This window comes from Helianthus annuus, chromosome 10, assembly GCF_002127325.2.
Source record: "Helianthus annuus cultivar XRQ/B chromosome 10, HanXRQr2.0-SUNRISE, whole genome shotgun sequence".
NCBI lineage: Eukaryota > Viridiplantae > Streptophyta > Magnoliopsida > Asterales > Asteraceae > Helianthus > Helianthus annuus.
This window is the reverse complement of record NC_035442.2, coordinates 141,221,258-141,237,918: the sequence shown is the minus strand read 5'-3', so window position 1 is coordinate 141,237,918 and position 16,661 is coordinate 141,221,258.

The window sequence follows — 16,661 nt, the reverse complement described above, 5'->3', positions numbered from 1 at the left end:
AATCCATTAGTAGGGTTGTAGGAGCTGATGCGAATGAGGGTAGCGATTAAAACGTTTAGATTAGCGAGCGATCGATTAAGATTCAACGAGCGAGAGCGGTGAGAAGATATGATTCGAACAACCAAAAACGATAACACCTACAAAAGTGATTCCATAGCGTTTTAAACTTACAGATGGTCGATTAATCTCAGAAGATACTTAAGAAAATCTCCTCATGGCGCGGCGTTAACTGCATTGATGTCCACACCAGCGGTATGGGAAGGGTTTTTGTTAGTTTAATAAAAGATCTTGAGTTATACATTTTAAAAGAATTTGGTGGTAAAAGTAGTTTTAAGAAAAACTCTCATATAACGGGGGTTCGAGCTGAAACTCGATTGTCGAACCATCATTTTCAGGAAGATTTCTTTTTGTCATTGCAAAAGTTTTTAAGGAAAACTGGACTTATGGAACTTCCAATGGGCATGGAGCTAAACTGATTCGATGTTTTCTTCATGTCGTAAGGAAATTTCACGTGTCCAACGGTTTTAATAAAATAAAATTTTATAAAAATTGGTTTTCTTTAATAGTACAGAAAAATAATTTACATCGAGCCCCACGTGGCACTCTCCCACGAAAGTTTGTTAATATGATTAAAACACTTATATATAGGAAGTGCCAGCAGCGTATCCACCACGTTTTGCCCATATTACCTCTGTTTCATGAGGCGGTGTCACTCGTGCCGATAAAACACAGATAGAACTTCGTTCCCTCGGTCCAAGTGATAGGATGCTAGACTGAGTCGCAAGTAGAAGCGAGTCGGATGCAAACAAAGCGTAGATAGCGAGTGCGAGTAGTCTGATCATACGAAACATTGGTATGACGCGTTGGGATAGACGACGGTCGATAAGCGATGGCGAATGACACGATTTTGATTCATTCCCACATAAAAATCCACATGGCATGTTTCCACGAGTGTTGGCTAATATGGCAAACACCACGTTTCCCATATTAGTTTTGTCTCGTGAAGCGATGTCATGTATCTTAATATTACACAAACTGTGGTGATTTCCAAGCGATAAACGATGATCTGAATAGCGATAAGCAATAGACTCTAATAAATGATAAGCGACAACTGATGCGTTGCGAGCGATATGCGATTCGATTAGGCTGAATATACCGCCACCATTAACTAATATTAGCCCGCATGGCCTTTTTCCATGAAAGTCTGCTAATATGGTTAAAACATCACCATGTTTCAGCCCTATTAGTTTTGTCTCGTGAAGCGAGGTCGTGCGTGCTAACATAACACAGAAAACACGTACATCGATAAGTGATAGCGACATGCGATAAGAGTATCGAGTTGATGAGGTAGGCGCGAAATGCGTTAAAGCGAAAAGCGGCAAGTGATTTTCGATACTCGTCTAGCGATCCACGATAAGCGATCCACACCAAGCGATAGAGGTTCACACAACGGTTGATAACCAGCGGTAGAGATTGCGAGATAAACACAAATGCGATTGCGATTTCGAGCCACATAATGAGTGATTTAGATTGCGAGATAGATCTAGCAAAACTGCGTTTGAGTTACGATATTGACTTTACGACCAGTCCTGCGTTGCTCCAATTGCTCTTCGGGGTGAACTTTTCTAAGTTCATCGATGTGGCAATTGCGTTGCGTTCGCAAACTTACGAAAAGTCTCGCAGCGATGCGATTTAGTTTGTTACGCCTTGCGATCGATTGGTATTGTGTCGAAAATATCCATAATAGTATAATAGGTCTAATAACGTCCAACTCCACATAGCACTTTCTTCACGAAACTTCGGTGGTATGGTAAAGCACACCTTGCGTTACCCCTACTACTTATGCCCTGTGATTTGGTGTCATGCTTTGTTGACATGGCCAAGACGCTTATATATAGGACGTACCAGGGGTGTATCCACCACGCTTGACCATGCTTTCAAACGTTATGGCACCATTAGAATTTCACTACGATCTTCGTGCACTGACCAAAATAATCCCGTGTGCACCCACGATTAGTTGTTCCTTGCACGTCTATCGTACCTCGTTCTAAGAGTGTTTTAAGGGTAAAATACATTATATAGTACTTAGTGCTAGCGTTTAAATGGTGCGCGAGTATAAGAGAAATAGAATTCACATGTGATGATAGATGAAACAAGTTCCACACATAAAAGAAATTGATAAGTCGTATTATTACAACAACATTAGAAACAACCTAACGTTGCTGGGGAGTACTTCTGTGTATGATGACCATACCAGTTGCAATTTGTGCAATAGCGACAATTTGCTTCAGGCGGGTGATGATACGTGCACGTGAAACACAGGGGATGAGGCCCACGGTAAGCATGTTTCAGTTGAACCGGGACTGCTCGGAGAGGTTCTGGTTGCGACAGTCCAGTTGTTGCAGAGTCTGGGCTCACGGTCTTTCGTTTGCGATCGGGTTGATCTTCTCGGGATGATGTGGTGTTGTCGATGGATTCGTCGGTGGATTCGCTGGGGACATCCTCGGAACAATCCTCAGAAGGACCTTCAGAGGAGTCGCTAGATGAACCATCAGCCGATTCGCCAGAGGAATCGTCAGATGAGTTGATGATGATTGCTTGATGAGCTTGTTTGACAGGCTTCTTGGAGAAAGATCCGTCCAAGACTCGTTTGCTGTTGATCTCTAGGCTAAACGGTAGGCTTCTTCGATGGTAGCAGGTCTTGCAGCTTCGACAAAATCACCCACACACTCAGGTAAGCCGCGGATGTACTTTGGAATGGCTTTCTCTGAAGTGTTAACTTGACTTGGGCAGATTGTACTAAGCTGCTTGAACCTTGCGGTATAGCCAGCATTGTCACCTTCGGTTTGCTTGATTTCCCAAAATTCGTTTTCTAGCTTCTGGACTTCGTGAGGGGACAATATTCTTCCTTCATGAGTTCCTTCAGCTCGTCCCAAGAGAGGGCGTAAGCTGTGGAGATCCCACGTTTGTTGCGTTCGGCAGTCCACCAGTCGAGTGCTCGTGATTGAAAATACTTCGGTGGCGCAAGTAGTACGGAAACTATCGGGACACCCACTTTGACGAAGGGTAGTTTCGATAGAGTCGAACCACTGGAGTAGTTGGGTCACACCTCCTTCACCTGTGAATTCCATCGGGTCACAGGCCTAGAAGTGTTTGTAGAGTCCTTCGAGGCTCGAGAGTTGCTGAGAGAGTGCACTTGAGCGACAATTTGAGGAATGAGCTTGACCACTTCCTTGGTCACAAGCGAGGCAATCCTCTTATCGGCGGTTCATTTGGCTCTCCTCTTAGCTGTTCGTCTCGAGGTAGAGTTGTTGGAAGGCATCTAGACAGAGAGAGATTTGGAATGAGATTCGATCATAATGATTTTGAGTTTACGATGCGATTGAGCGCGATCGAAACTTGTAATGTGCAATATAAATAGACTTCACATAGGAGCCACATAGGAGACACGAAACTTCCTAGATTCTCATACGATAATTTGGTTGTACGTAGATATAGATAGTTGTAGTTTATACTTACACACATATATTATGGCTTAGAATGCACGAGGATGCGTTGTGACAGAGGGAATGCGAGAGAAATCGGACAATTAGTCATTAGTTTTTGTGCGAACATTCGGTCTTTGTTTTGGATTGCGATGGCTGTGCGAGTTGTGCGTTTTGTAAAACAGGGAGCGAAAATTGATAATCGTAATTAAGCACATAAAACGTAACTAAGTTCATCGAACCGTAAAATCGGCGAGTCGTAGGCTTGGTTGTCACACCCCCAAAATCCACGTGCGGAGTATCACCGCTTGGGAGCGTGACTGACCAGGATCAAGCCACCAATCATATTGAACATGTAATTAAATAGTAAAAGTTATCCATCAATACGAAAGGTGTTTATCAAAACCAACATAAGTAAATGTAGCGGAAGCATTTATGTAAAACCCAACATAAGTATTAATGTTTGAAACGTCATAAGTGTTTAATAAGTAATCACGATCCATCTGCCCACAACGACCTGCTCCTCCTTGTGCAAGCTCCATTAGTACCTAAGGTCCTGCAAGGCATGCAGCAGAGAGTCAACAACTAGTTGAGCGAGTTCACAGAAAGTAAATGCGTAATAGTAAGTTCATGAGTATCAGGTGGCTCTACTGGGCCAATATAGGTTTCTATTGGTGGGGGCTTCCCATGTTATTAATCCACTAGACTATGCGTAACCATAAGTGTTCTTCACAACCGAGAACAGTAATACGTACAAGTTTACGTAGGATTTACGTAAGTATCCTTCACAACCGAGGATAGGGTACGTGGGGGTTTACGTAGGTTTTACGTAAGTGCCTGACACAACCGAGGCAGTAGTGAGTATCCGTTCACGCAGGTTTTACGTGAGTATCCTTCACAACCGAGGATAGCGAGTAGCATAAGTATACGTACGTTTTACGTATGTATCCTGCACAACCGAGGACGATGGTATGGTAGTCTAGTAATGGTATCCGTATGAATCTATTCAACCTTATCCTTTCAATCCCATTCCCAACACCCCGGGAATCCCATGCCTTGGTAAGAGTGTGAACTCACCTTGGGTTGCTCGGCAGATACACACAAAAGGTTTCTTGAACTAAGGGTGGTCAACCTCGTCCTAACAAGGTTACCATACAAGTCAGGTTTTGACTCAAGTAATGCACGTATGTATCACATAAGCTAGCAGATAACGTGCACGTAATAATCATAGCAAACACATATAACACATAAACAGTCAAGAGTACAATGAAATCATACTTGTGCGTTTAACTTATTAGCCCAAATGTAATTTGGCCCAACATGTTGTGTGATGGACAACATGTTGTGCGATCCAACAATTCCCCGGCCCAACTATACTTAAGCCCAACAGAAGAGAAGTCCAAACATAAACATACTCGGCCCATATAAAGGCCTTGTGCGATCCGACTGGTCTTGTACGATCGGGTTATGCGATTGGAACTAGTCCAGTCCAATAACTAACATACGGCCCAAATAATTAAGCAATTAACAATCTTGTGTGGTCCAGCTAGCTTGTGCGACCGTGTTGGGTTGTGCAATCTGAACATTTTGTGCGATTGGGATTGGGCTTGTGTGACCCGTACCAGCCCAGTCCAGTATGTATACCCAGCCCACTTATTAAATAACTTGTGCGATCCAAGGGACCTTGTGCGAGTGGACCACCTTGTGCGATCAGAGGGCTTGCGTGATTCAGCCATGATCTGCGATTGATTTAACCAATCCGTAAATCATGCATATTAGTTACAAACTTTTAATAGTTTCCTTATTTACGTGTAAATCAATTAACAAGTTTTTCAACCATCTGATTAGCATAACATCAATCAAACAAGCATTTTCTAAGAAAACTCTTATGAACCCTAGTATGATCAATATCATAGCATGAATAATACTTAATCCGGTTTCGTGTTCATGAGCCGATTAACAAGCCTTTGATTCCAGTTTATCATGTTATCAATCGATTATCAAATCTATATTGATCCATACATCCTACACATGCGAGCCAATTATATGAACATCAAACCTTAACAATTACATTATAATCAATCACATATCATCACCAAAACATTATGTAAACACATGCGGCCACAACATCATCTACACACAAATACAACAGAAATCATGAAACAACTAGCAATACACTAACCGAATAAGAGGGTTGAAACAAGAGTTGATCCAAACGAGAGTCTTTGGTGTCGACGGCTTCGAGAGAGAGAGAAGAGAGCAAGTAGGGTTTTGTAAACTTGTGTGTGTATTGTGTTTAGTAACAATGAGGAATAACCCTTCCTATTGTGTGGGTTGAACGAATAAGGGGAGTGGGCCGACCCTCCATTTGGGCTGCCCACTGAGCTCGGTTACAAGCATACGGCCACTTGGGCTTGTGCGATCGGGTTCTACGTTGTGCGTTCGGTTCACGTATCAAGTACACATATTACACATAGCATTCATATAACATAAAGTTCACGTAATCACATGTCATTCACATACGTCATAACATTCAATTAAGTTCACATGCATTACATACATTACAAGGACGGGTTTAAAATACGAGTTGTCACATTATCCCCAACTAAGAAGAAATTTCGTCCCGAAATTTGGTATGCACTCACTGAGGAAGCTAGGTAAGTTGTATTGTTCACTGGTTTTCCTGGGGTGTCACATCCTCCCCCCGTTGATCTGGAATTTCGTCCCGAAATTCCGCAGTAGTAGCTTCAGTCTTAGTAGTGGTTGCATTGGTTCCGAATAACTGGGGGTACTTTTCTGTCATCTGGTCTTTGCGTTCCCAGGTGTACTCTGGGCCACGTTTGGAGTTCCAACGAACTCGGACAAGAGGGATTCTCTTGTTTTTGAGGACCTTAACATCCCGGTCCGTGATTTCAACTGGCTCCTCAACGAACTGCAACCGCTCATCGATAGTGAGTTCCTTAAAAGGAACTATGAGGGTCTCATCTGACAGGCACTTCTTCAGATTCGACACGTGAAAGACATTGTGAACTGCACCGAGTTCAACTGGTAGATTCAATCTGTAGGCTACCTTGCCTATTTTCTCAGTGATCTCGAACGGTCCGACATACCGCGGATTTAGTTTGCCCCGTTTGCCAAAACGAACCACACCCTTCCAGGGTGAGACTTTAAGTAAAACCCGGTCCCCGACCTGAAATTCCAAAGGCTTTCTACGCTTGTCCGCGTAGGCTTTTTGACGGTCGCGTGCTGCCGCCATGCGTTGTCGTATCTGTGCAATCTTTTCTGTGGCGTCCACTACAATCTCTGGACCCGTAATCTGACTATCCCCCACCTCTGCCCAACAGAGAGGTGACCGGCATTTACGCCCGTACAATGCCTCGAATGGAGCGGCTTGTATGCTGGTGTGATAGCTGTTATTGTATGAGAACTCCACCAAAGGGAGATGCTTTTCCCAGCCGTTGCCGAAATCAATAACGCATGCCCGAAGCATGTCTTCAAGAGTTTGAATCGTTCGCTCAGACTGCCCATCCGTCTGCGGATGATATGCTGTGCTCATGTCTAACCGTGAGCCGAAAGATTTATGCATCGCTTGCCATAGCTCTGACGTGAATCGTGCATCCCGATCCGAAATGATGGAAGTGGGCACCCCGTGCCTCGAAACAACTTCTTTGAGGTATATGTCTGCGAGAGTGGAGAACTTATCCGTTTCCTTTATAGCAAGGAAGTGTGCAGACTTGGTGAGTCGATCCATGATCACCCATATAGTATCATTCCCACGCTGGGATCTAGGTAGGCCTGTAACGAAATCCATGGAAATTTCTTCCCATTTCCATTGCGGTATCTTGGGTTGCTGAAGTAGACCCGCTGGTTTCTGGTATTCGACCTTGACTCTCGCACAGGTCAAGCATTTGCCGACATAAGTGGCAATGTGGGCCTTCATGCTAGGCCACCAATAAGTAGTTCTGATGTCGTGGTACATTTTATCTGACCCTGGATGTACCGAATAGCGAGACTTGTGTGCTTCGTCCATCACAAGTTCGCGTAGACCGCCATAAAGTGGGACCCAAATACGCCCCGTTACATAGTAGGCGCCGTCTGCCTTCTGTTCTAATCGTTGCCTTGAGCCGCGTAGGGCTTCAGCCCTGACGTTTTCTGGTTTCAATGCTTCTGCCTGAGCATCTCGTATCTGTGTAGGAAGGCTAGACTGAATCGTAAGCTGTAGCGCTCGCACGCGCCGTGGTAGAGTGTCTTTCCGACTGAGGGCATCAGCCACAACATTGGCTTTGCCTGGATGGTACTTGATGGCGCATTCGTAATCGTTCAGTAGTTCAACCCATCGTCATTGACGCATGTTCAATTCCTTCTGCCTGAAGATATGCTCGAGACTCCTGTGATCGGTGTAAATTGTGCACTTGGTACCGTATAGGTAGTGTCGCCATATCTTGAGTGCGAAAACAACAGCTCCCAGCTCTAAATCGTGCGTCGTGTAGTTTCGTTCGTGAATCTTAAGTTGGCGCGAGGTGTAAGCAATGACCTTGTCGCGCTGCATTAACACACATCCAAGACCCTGGATGGATGCATCACAGTAGACCACAAAGTCGTCCGTGCCCTCTGGCAATGAGAGGATAGGTGCACTGCAAAGTCTATCCTTTAGGTGCTGAAAAGCAGTTTCCTGCGTGTTGCCCCACCGGTAGGTGACACCCTTCTGTGTCAGTAGTGTAAGCGGCTGAGCAATCTTTGAAAAGTCTTTAATAAACCGTCTGTAGTACCCCGCCAAACCCAAAAATTGGCGTATTTCCGTTGGCGTACGTGGTGCAGGCCAGTTTCTGATTGAGTTTACCTTGGATGGGTCGACATGGATCCCATCCTTGTTCACTACGTGGCCTAGAAAGTGGACTTCACGAAGCCAGAAGTCGCATTTCGAAAACTTAGCGTACAGCTGTTCCTTCCGTAGGAGTTCCAAAATAAGGCGTAGATGCTGCTCGTGTTCCTCCTGACTCTTGGAGTAAATCAAAATGTCGTCGATGAAGACAATGACGAACTTGTCAAGATAGGGTTTGCACACCCTGTTCATAAGGTCCATAAATACGGCAGGTGCGTTCGTTAACCCGAACGGCATGACAAGAAACTCGTAGTGACCGTAGCGAGTTCTGAATGCGGTTTTGGAGACGTCCTCATCCCGGACTCTCAGCTGATGATACCCTGACCGTAGGTCTATCTTGGAGTAGTAACACGACCCTTGCAACTGGTCGAATAAATCATCTATACGTGGAAGAGGATAACGGTTCTTCACCGTCACCTTGTTGAGTTCGCGGTAGTCTATGCACATCCTGAAGGTACCGTCCTTCTTTTTCACAAATAATACTGGAGCTCCCCATGGCGAAGAGCTTGGACGAATGAAGCCCTTTTCGAAGAGCTCTTGTAGCTGCTTTGACATTTCCTCCAATTCTGATGGAGCTAGACGATATGGTGCGCGAGCTATGGGTGCTGCTCCTGGAGCGAGCTCGATTTGAAATTCGACCTGACGGTGAGGCGGTAATCCAGGTAAGTCTTCAGGAAACACCTGAGGGTAGTCGCGTACAACTGGAATATCCTCCAGTTTCTTTTCCTTCACTGATGCATCTGAAACGAGTGCCAAGATTGCGGTGTGACCCTTCCGCAGACATTTCTGAGCCTTCAAGAAAGAGATGATGCCGACCACTGCACCACTCTTGTCACCTTGAACTTCGAGAGGTTCTTGACCAGAACGGGGAATGCGAATAATCTTCTCACTGCATAAGATCTCTGCCTGATGCTGGGATAACCAATCCATCCCAATAACGATATCGAAACTTCCCAAGACTATGGGAATAAGGTCGATCGAGAATGTTTGACCGGCTAAGACGATACTACAACCCCTGACTACTTGCGTGGCTTCTAAACTCTTACCATTAGCTAGTTCTACGACGTGTTTGGGGTTTAGAGGTGTTGATGTACGTTTTAACAATTTACTCATTTTCAAAGACATGTAACTTGTATCCGCACCCGAATCAAACAAAGCAGTAACATAAATGTTGTCGAGAAGAAACTTACCCATAACGACGTTGGGATCATTCCTGGCATCACCCTGCCCTAACACAAATGCACGACCCCTTGCCTCGTTGCCGTTGTTGTTTCCCCCGTTGTTGTTGTTGCCATTGCCCTGATTGTTGTTATTGTTGTTGTTCTGGTTCCTGTTTAGCTGAGGGCAGTGCCTTTTGAAGTGACCCTCTGCACCGCAATGAAAACATCCCTTGTTGCCCTGTTGCTGATTCTGTTGTGCTTGTGGCTGCTGCTGGTTCTGGTTCGCAGGACGAGGGCTTCTACAATCCTTGGCCTCATGACCCATCTCGAGGCATCTTTGACAGCGACCCTTGTTACACTGGCCACTGTGGTTTCTGCCACAGTTGTTGCACTTTGGGAGGTTCCCTCGATATCCGCCCTGCCTGTGACTACCTGAAGAATGCTGGCTGGGACTCTGATAACTGTCAGTCTTCCGCTGCTGGGCCTGAAACTGAACTGAAGCTGATCCCTTGCTGGAATCCCCATCCCATTTTCTCTTGCTGTCACTGGGAGTAGTAGGAGTAGCTGAAGTAGTAGCGGTAGCAGTAGCGTTGATACGTTTAGGCAGTTTGTTCTGATCCACTGCCTGGTCTGTGATGCGGTGTGCGAGGCGTTGAATATCCTGGATGTTGTCAAGATTAGCCGAAGTAACATGGCTCTGGATCTCTGGCGCCAACCCTTTGAGATACAACTCAATGCGCTTAATTGGAGGGTCCACCATAGTTGGACACAGCACGGCCAGTTCGTTTGACCTTTTGGTGTAAGCTTCAATTTCCGATCCGGTCATCTTCAGATGGTACAACTCATCTTCCAGCTTATGAATGTCCTCCCGAGTGCAGTACTCTCTCTTGATCAGTTCCTTGAAATCATTCTAGGGTGTGGCGTTAGCAGCTGCCAACCCTAAGATCTGAACTTGGGCGTTCCACCAAGTTAGTGCTATTCCTTCTAGCGTGCCAGTGGCGTATTTCACCCTGCGAGCCTCAGGGCATTCACACATCTCGAACACAGACTCGAGCTTTTCAAACCAGTGGAGGAGTCCAACTGCTCCTTCAGTGCCACTAAAGGTACTTGGACGACAGTCCATGAAGTTCTTGAAAGTGTAGACAGGTTGCTGTGCTGGTTGACCTATTGTGTATGAACAGGACAAAGTTTAAATACGAGAGTTAATGTGGGATCTAAAGATCCTAGTTTGAGTCTATACTGCAGGGTATACTACCTGCTTGAGCGGCTGCAAGTGCCGCAGCAACTTGAGCTTGAACGAGAGCCTCTAGCTGGGCTTGTGTCATGTTAATTCGTCCAGACATGATCTTCATTGTAAAAGTAGCGTAAGTGAGAATGGTTAGCGAGTAGGGCGATGACAGAAAAGCGTAAGCACGTAGGTATTCTCATGTAATAAAGTCATGTGTATCTAAGCGTAATGCGAGCAAAGTTCTATATAGTTCTAGCATGCAGGTAATAAACATAAACCTTATTACCTAGGATGTCGAGTCTTGCACGTGGAGCGAAGCGTCGTTGTGGATCGTTGAGAGCACTGTTCTGGTTATAGTCTGGTTTTAATAAAAACGTTTTCCCATATTAAAACCAAGTTCTCTATAACCAATGGCTTTGATACCAATCTGTCACACCCCCAAAATCCACGTGCGGAGTATCACCGCTTGGGAGCGTGACTGACCAGGATCAAGCCACCAATCATATTGAACATGTAATTAAATAGTAAAAGTTATCCATCAATACGAAAGGTGTTTATCAAAACCAACATAAGTAAATGTAGCGGAAGCATTTATGTAAAACCCAACATAAGTATTAATGTTTGAAACGTCATAAGTGTTTAATAAGTAATCACGATCCATCTGCCCACAACGACCTGCTCCTCCTTGTGCAAGCTCCATTAGTACCTAAGGTCCTGCAAGGCATGCAGCAGAGAGTCAACAACTAGTTGAGCGAGTTCACAGAAAGTAAATGCGTAATAGTAAGTTCATGAGTATCAGGTGGCTCTACTGGGCCAATATAGGTTTCTATTGGTGGGGGCTTCCCATGTTATTAATCCACTAGACTATGCGTAACCATAAGTGTTCTTCACAACCGAGAACAGTAATACGTACAAGTTTACGTAGGATTTACGTAAGTATCCTTCACAACCGAGGATAGGGTACGTGGGGGTTTACGTAGGTTTTACGTAAGTGCCTGACACAACCGAGGCAGTAGTGAGTATCCGTTCACGCAGGTTTTACGTGAGTATCCTTCACAACCGAGGATAGCGAGTAGCATAAGTATACGTACGTTTTACGTATGTATCCTGCACAACCGAGGACGATGGTATGGTAGTCTAGTAATGGTATCCGTATGAATCTATTCAACCTTATCCTTTCAATCCCATTCCCAACACCCCGGGAATCCCATGCCTTGGTAAGAGTGTGAACTCACCTTGGGTTGCTCGGCAGATACACACAAAAGGTTTCTTGAACTAAGGGTGGTCAACCTCGTCCTAACAAGGTTACCATACAAGTCAGGTTTTGACTCAAGTAATGCACGTATGTATCACATAAGCTAGCAGATAACGTGCACGTAATAATCATAGCAAACACATATAACACATAAACAGTCAAGAGTACAATGAAATCATACTTGTGCGTTTAACTTATTAGCCCAAATGTAATTTGGCCCAACATGTTGTGTGATGGACAACATGTTGTGCGATCCAACAATTCCCCGGCCCAACTATACTTAAGCCCAACAGAAGAGAAGTCCAAACATAAACATACTCGGCCCATATAAAGGCCTTGTGCGATCCGACTGGTCTTGTACGATCGGGTTATGCGATTGGAACTAGTCCAGTCCAATAACTAACATACGACCCAAATAATTAAGCAATTAACAATCTTGTGTGGTCCAGCTAGCTTGTGCGACCGTGTTGGGTTGTGCAATCTGAACATTTTGTGCGATTGGGATTGGGCTTGTGTGACCCGTACCAGCCCAGTCCAGTATGTATACCCAGCCCACTTATTAAATAACTTGTGCGATCCAAGGGACCTTGTGCGAGTGGACCACCTTGTGCGATCAGAGGGCTTGCGTGATTCAGCCATGATCTGCGATTGATTTAACCAATCCGTAAATCATGCATATTAGTTACAAACTTTTAATAGTTTCCTTATTTACGTGTAAATCAATTAACAAGTTTTTCAACCATCTGATTAGCATAACATCGATCAAACAAGCATTTTCTAAGAAAACTCTTATGAACCCTAGTATGATCAATATCATAGCATGAATAATACTTAATCCGGTTTCGTGTTCATGAGCCGATTAACAAGCCTTTGATTCCAGTTTATCATGTTATCAATCGATTATCAAATCTATATTGATCCATACATCCTACACATGCGAGCCAATTATATGAACATCAAACCTTAACAATTACATTATAATCAATCACATATCATCACCAAAACATTATGTAAACACATGCGGCCACAACATCATCTACACACAAATACAACAGAAATCATGAAACAACTAGCAATACACTAACCGAATAAGAGGGTTGAAACAAGAGTTGATCCAAACGAGAGTCTTTGGTGTCGACGGCTTCGAGAGAGAGAGAAGAGAGCAAGTAGGGTTTTGTAAACTTGTGTGTGTATTGTGTTTAGTAACAATGAGGAATAACCCTTCCTATTGTGTGGGTTGAACGAATAAGGGGAGTGGGCCGACCCTCCATTTGGGCTGCCCACTGAGCTCGGTTACAAGCATACGGCCACTTGGGCTTGTGCGATCGGGTTCTACGTTGTGCGTTCGGTTCACGTATCAAGTACACATATTACACATAGCATTCATATAACATAAAGTTCACGTAATCACATGTCATTCACATACGTCATAACATTCAATTAAGTTCACATGCATTACATACATTACAAGGACGGGTTTAAAATACGAGTTGTCACATTATCCCCAACTAAGAAGAAATTTCGTCCCGAAATTTGGTATGCACTCACTGAGGAAGCTAGGTAAGTTGTATTGTTCACTGGTTTTCCTGGGGTGTCACATTGGTAAAGTACTCAGAGTGCCTCGGGTGTTTAGGCGTCGACTACCCAAGGTAACCCAATCACACCCAACAAGTTTGCGCACGCGCGTTGACTTTGGAGACTTATACTTCCACTGGGATGCAGCTCATGGCATTCGTCCTCTTTGTCATCGCATGGCTCGAGTCATTGTGGTGGTCGAGTCCTTGGTGAGAGCTTTTTGAAAACTATTTTTAGGGAGTGGAACGGTTCATTAAGGTACGGGTTTCACCCCTGACTTAACAGTTTCGTTCCCAATTGTGGTTGTGCTCATCGAATGAATCCGGGAGCTCCACTAGAATTTCGAAATAGAGGCTTTCGTCGAGGTATGGATGTCACTCCTAACTCAATGAAAGATTCTCATGCTAGAAAAATGTGCTGAGTGAGCAATCCTATCGAGAGTTATTGGTTTTCACACCTGGTCTCGACTGGATTACTCGGTTGTGAGATGCGAGTATTTTCGAAAACATGTGTATTGTGTCAGCCTTAGGAAAGGCTAGGTAGTATTCCAGCCTTAGGAAAGGCTTCTTCGTGTGAAGTTGTAGTATGTGGGGTTCACACAAAGTCGCAGTTTTTGCAATTTCGATCGAGAGCATCAGGTAGGCGCAATATAAACCCTACTGGGTTCATACGAGTCAGGCTGTAGGTGCTTAGACTATAGACTAGGTCTATTTCTAAGACGTCGACCCGGACTAGGTCGAGTCTTGCCTAATTCCCTGTAGTTATGGCTCTGATACCAATCTGTCACACCCTAACCAATGGCGGAATCATCGGGGCGCGGCACTAGGCGAATTAGATTGCTCAAGAGATTCCATAACAACTATATTGCGATAATATTCATTACATTTGTTATCCCATACTAACAAACAATATAATCACATAAGTTATCACAGATTTCTTGTCCTCTCGAACAATTCAAATCCGACAACCTAGATGAGTTTCTAGACTTCCTAGCTTGATTTGATGTAGACTTCAACTAAACCTGCAACATACGTTAAAATAATGTCAATATAAAAGTATTGGCGAGTATACAGGTTTGATATGTAATAGCGTAATAGATTTAAAAGTACTGCGAATTCCCACATGCATAAACGTAATACACGACATATATACTCACAAAACTGATACTACCAGCTAAGTCCTCGATGCTCGATTCTTCGATGGCATAACTAGACCACGTCTGGCGCAATAGTACTATACTAGTCGTGGTGGGACGTCACGAGTATAAGTCTTAGCATACATGCAACTAGCATCACGTATATCTATGCAAACAGTTATTCGCAAGTGAAAAGTTTACTAATTGAATCGTTCGTTTGATAGGTTTGATTTACAAGGAACGTATGTTACACCCAAAATTCGATAAAAAGGGGTCAAGTATACTCACAATGCGTATTTGGTTGGATTGACGGGATAATGCCTGAGAATGCCCTGATTTCAGACTGATTATATGAGTATTGGATAGCGCGTTAAATGATATCGGAATACACGGAATTGAATGAAAATCAGATCAAAGGTTGGCCCGTTCGGATGGGCTGTCCGATCGAATAGGCTGTTCGATCGGATGGGCAGCCCGATTGGTTGGGCTGTCCGGTCGGCCAGCCTGTCCGATCGGCTAGCCTGTCCGATCGGTTGGGCTGTCCGATCGGCCAGCCTGTCCGATCGGTTGGGCTGTTCGATCGGCTGGCCCGTCCAGCTGTTTTTGACAATTTTTGCATGTTTTCTGTGGTTTTGGTCGAGACGTTTGCTGTGACATGTTAAACAACTGAAATTCCATCAAAACCGACTTGTTCTATCGGCCGAGAATCACCCCGTTCTATCAGAACTTGCCGTTCTTGGCGGTTTTCCCTTGTTTAACCCGAAATTGGTTGTTTCATCGTTAGGAATCAGATCTTTGACCAACACGACACTAAGAATGAGTAGAAGGTCGGTATAAGCTCCGATTCCACCGTTTTTGAATACTTTGAGAGTAAAAGAGTTGAAAGAAAGTTGGAAAACCATCCCTCAATCCTCTTATTCATGATGATGTGTAGATCTGATGTGAACACCTTGTTTATTCTTGTGGAAATCCCTTAGATCTGAATTGTTCTTGGTGGAATGAGGCCAACACTTGAAGTTCATAAGAAATTCATGATGACATCACTCTAGAACACCCCAAATCCGTTGATTTCACGGTTAAAAGTTGAAATTTGAAAGATAGAAAGGTGAAGGAATGCATATAGATCAAGGAAGTACAAGATTTGAGTTGAAAACTTACAAGAATCGCGAGAAATCGAGAGATAAAGGGGTTGGAACGTCTGGTCGAGCAGCAACAGTGACAACAAGTGTGTTGGAGGTGAGTGAGGGGTATTTATAGGCAAGGAAGAAGGAAAAGGAGGGCAAGTTGGCCTGGATCGGACGGCCCGTTCGATCGGCCGGCCCAGCCGTTCGGCTGGCCTGTCCGATCGGCTGGCCCAGCCGTTCGGCTGGCCTGTCCGATCGGCTGGCCCAGCCGTTCGGCTGGCCCATCCGTACGGAGGCCTTTCGATCCTCGTTTTTGGTGCGTTGCGATAGTTTGGGCCACATTTTCATATATTTATATTATTATTTATTTATTTATTATAATTAATCACAAAAGGGTCTTATATACGTATCTATATATTCAATATTCGGTGCGATGATCGAGTTACGCGTGCCTTCGAATGCATTCTTCGATGTGATGAGCCGCAATGATTATCGGGGTACTACTTGCTCGTATTGCCGTCATCGTCACGATTGCTGGAGACATGGTACTCACCCGATAGTCTTTGTTAGCGTTGATTGTTTACGTTTTGACACCTCACGGTTATCGAGGAGGGTAGATTAAGTCCTCACTCAACATCATCATGAGTGTTATTATTTGTGAAAATAGCTTTGTAATAGCGATAGAATATGCGTAATTATTCGATTATACTTCGATATACCAATGCATCTGATATAGTGAAATTATGATCCGAATCTCTGGTGCTAGGCGTAACGAGTGTAACGAGTAGTAACAACGCACGAAGGTGCAGGTTGTTAC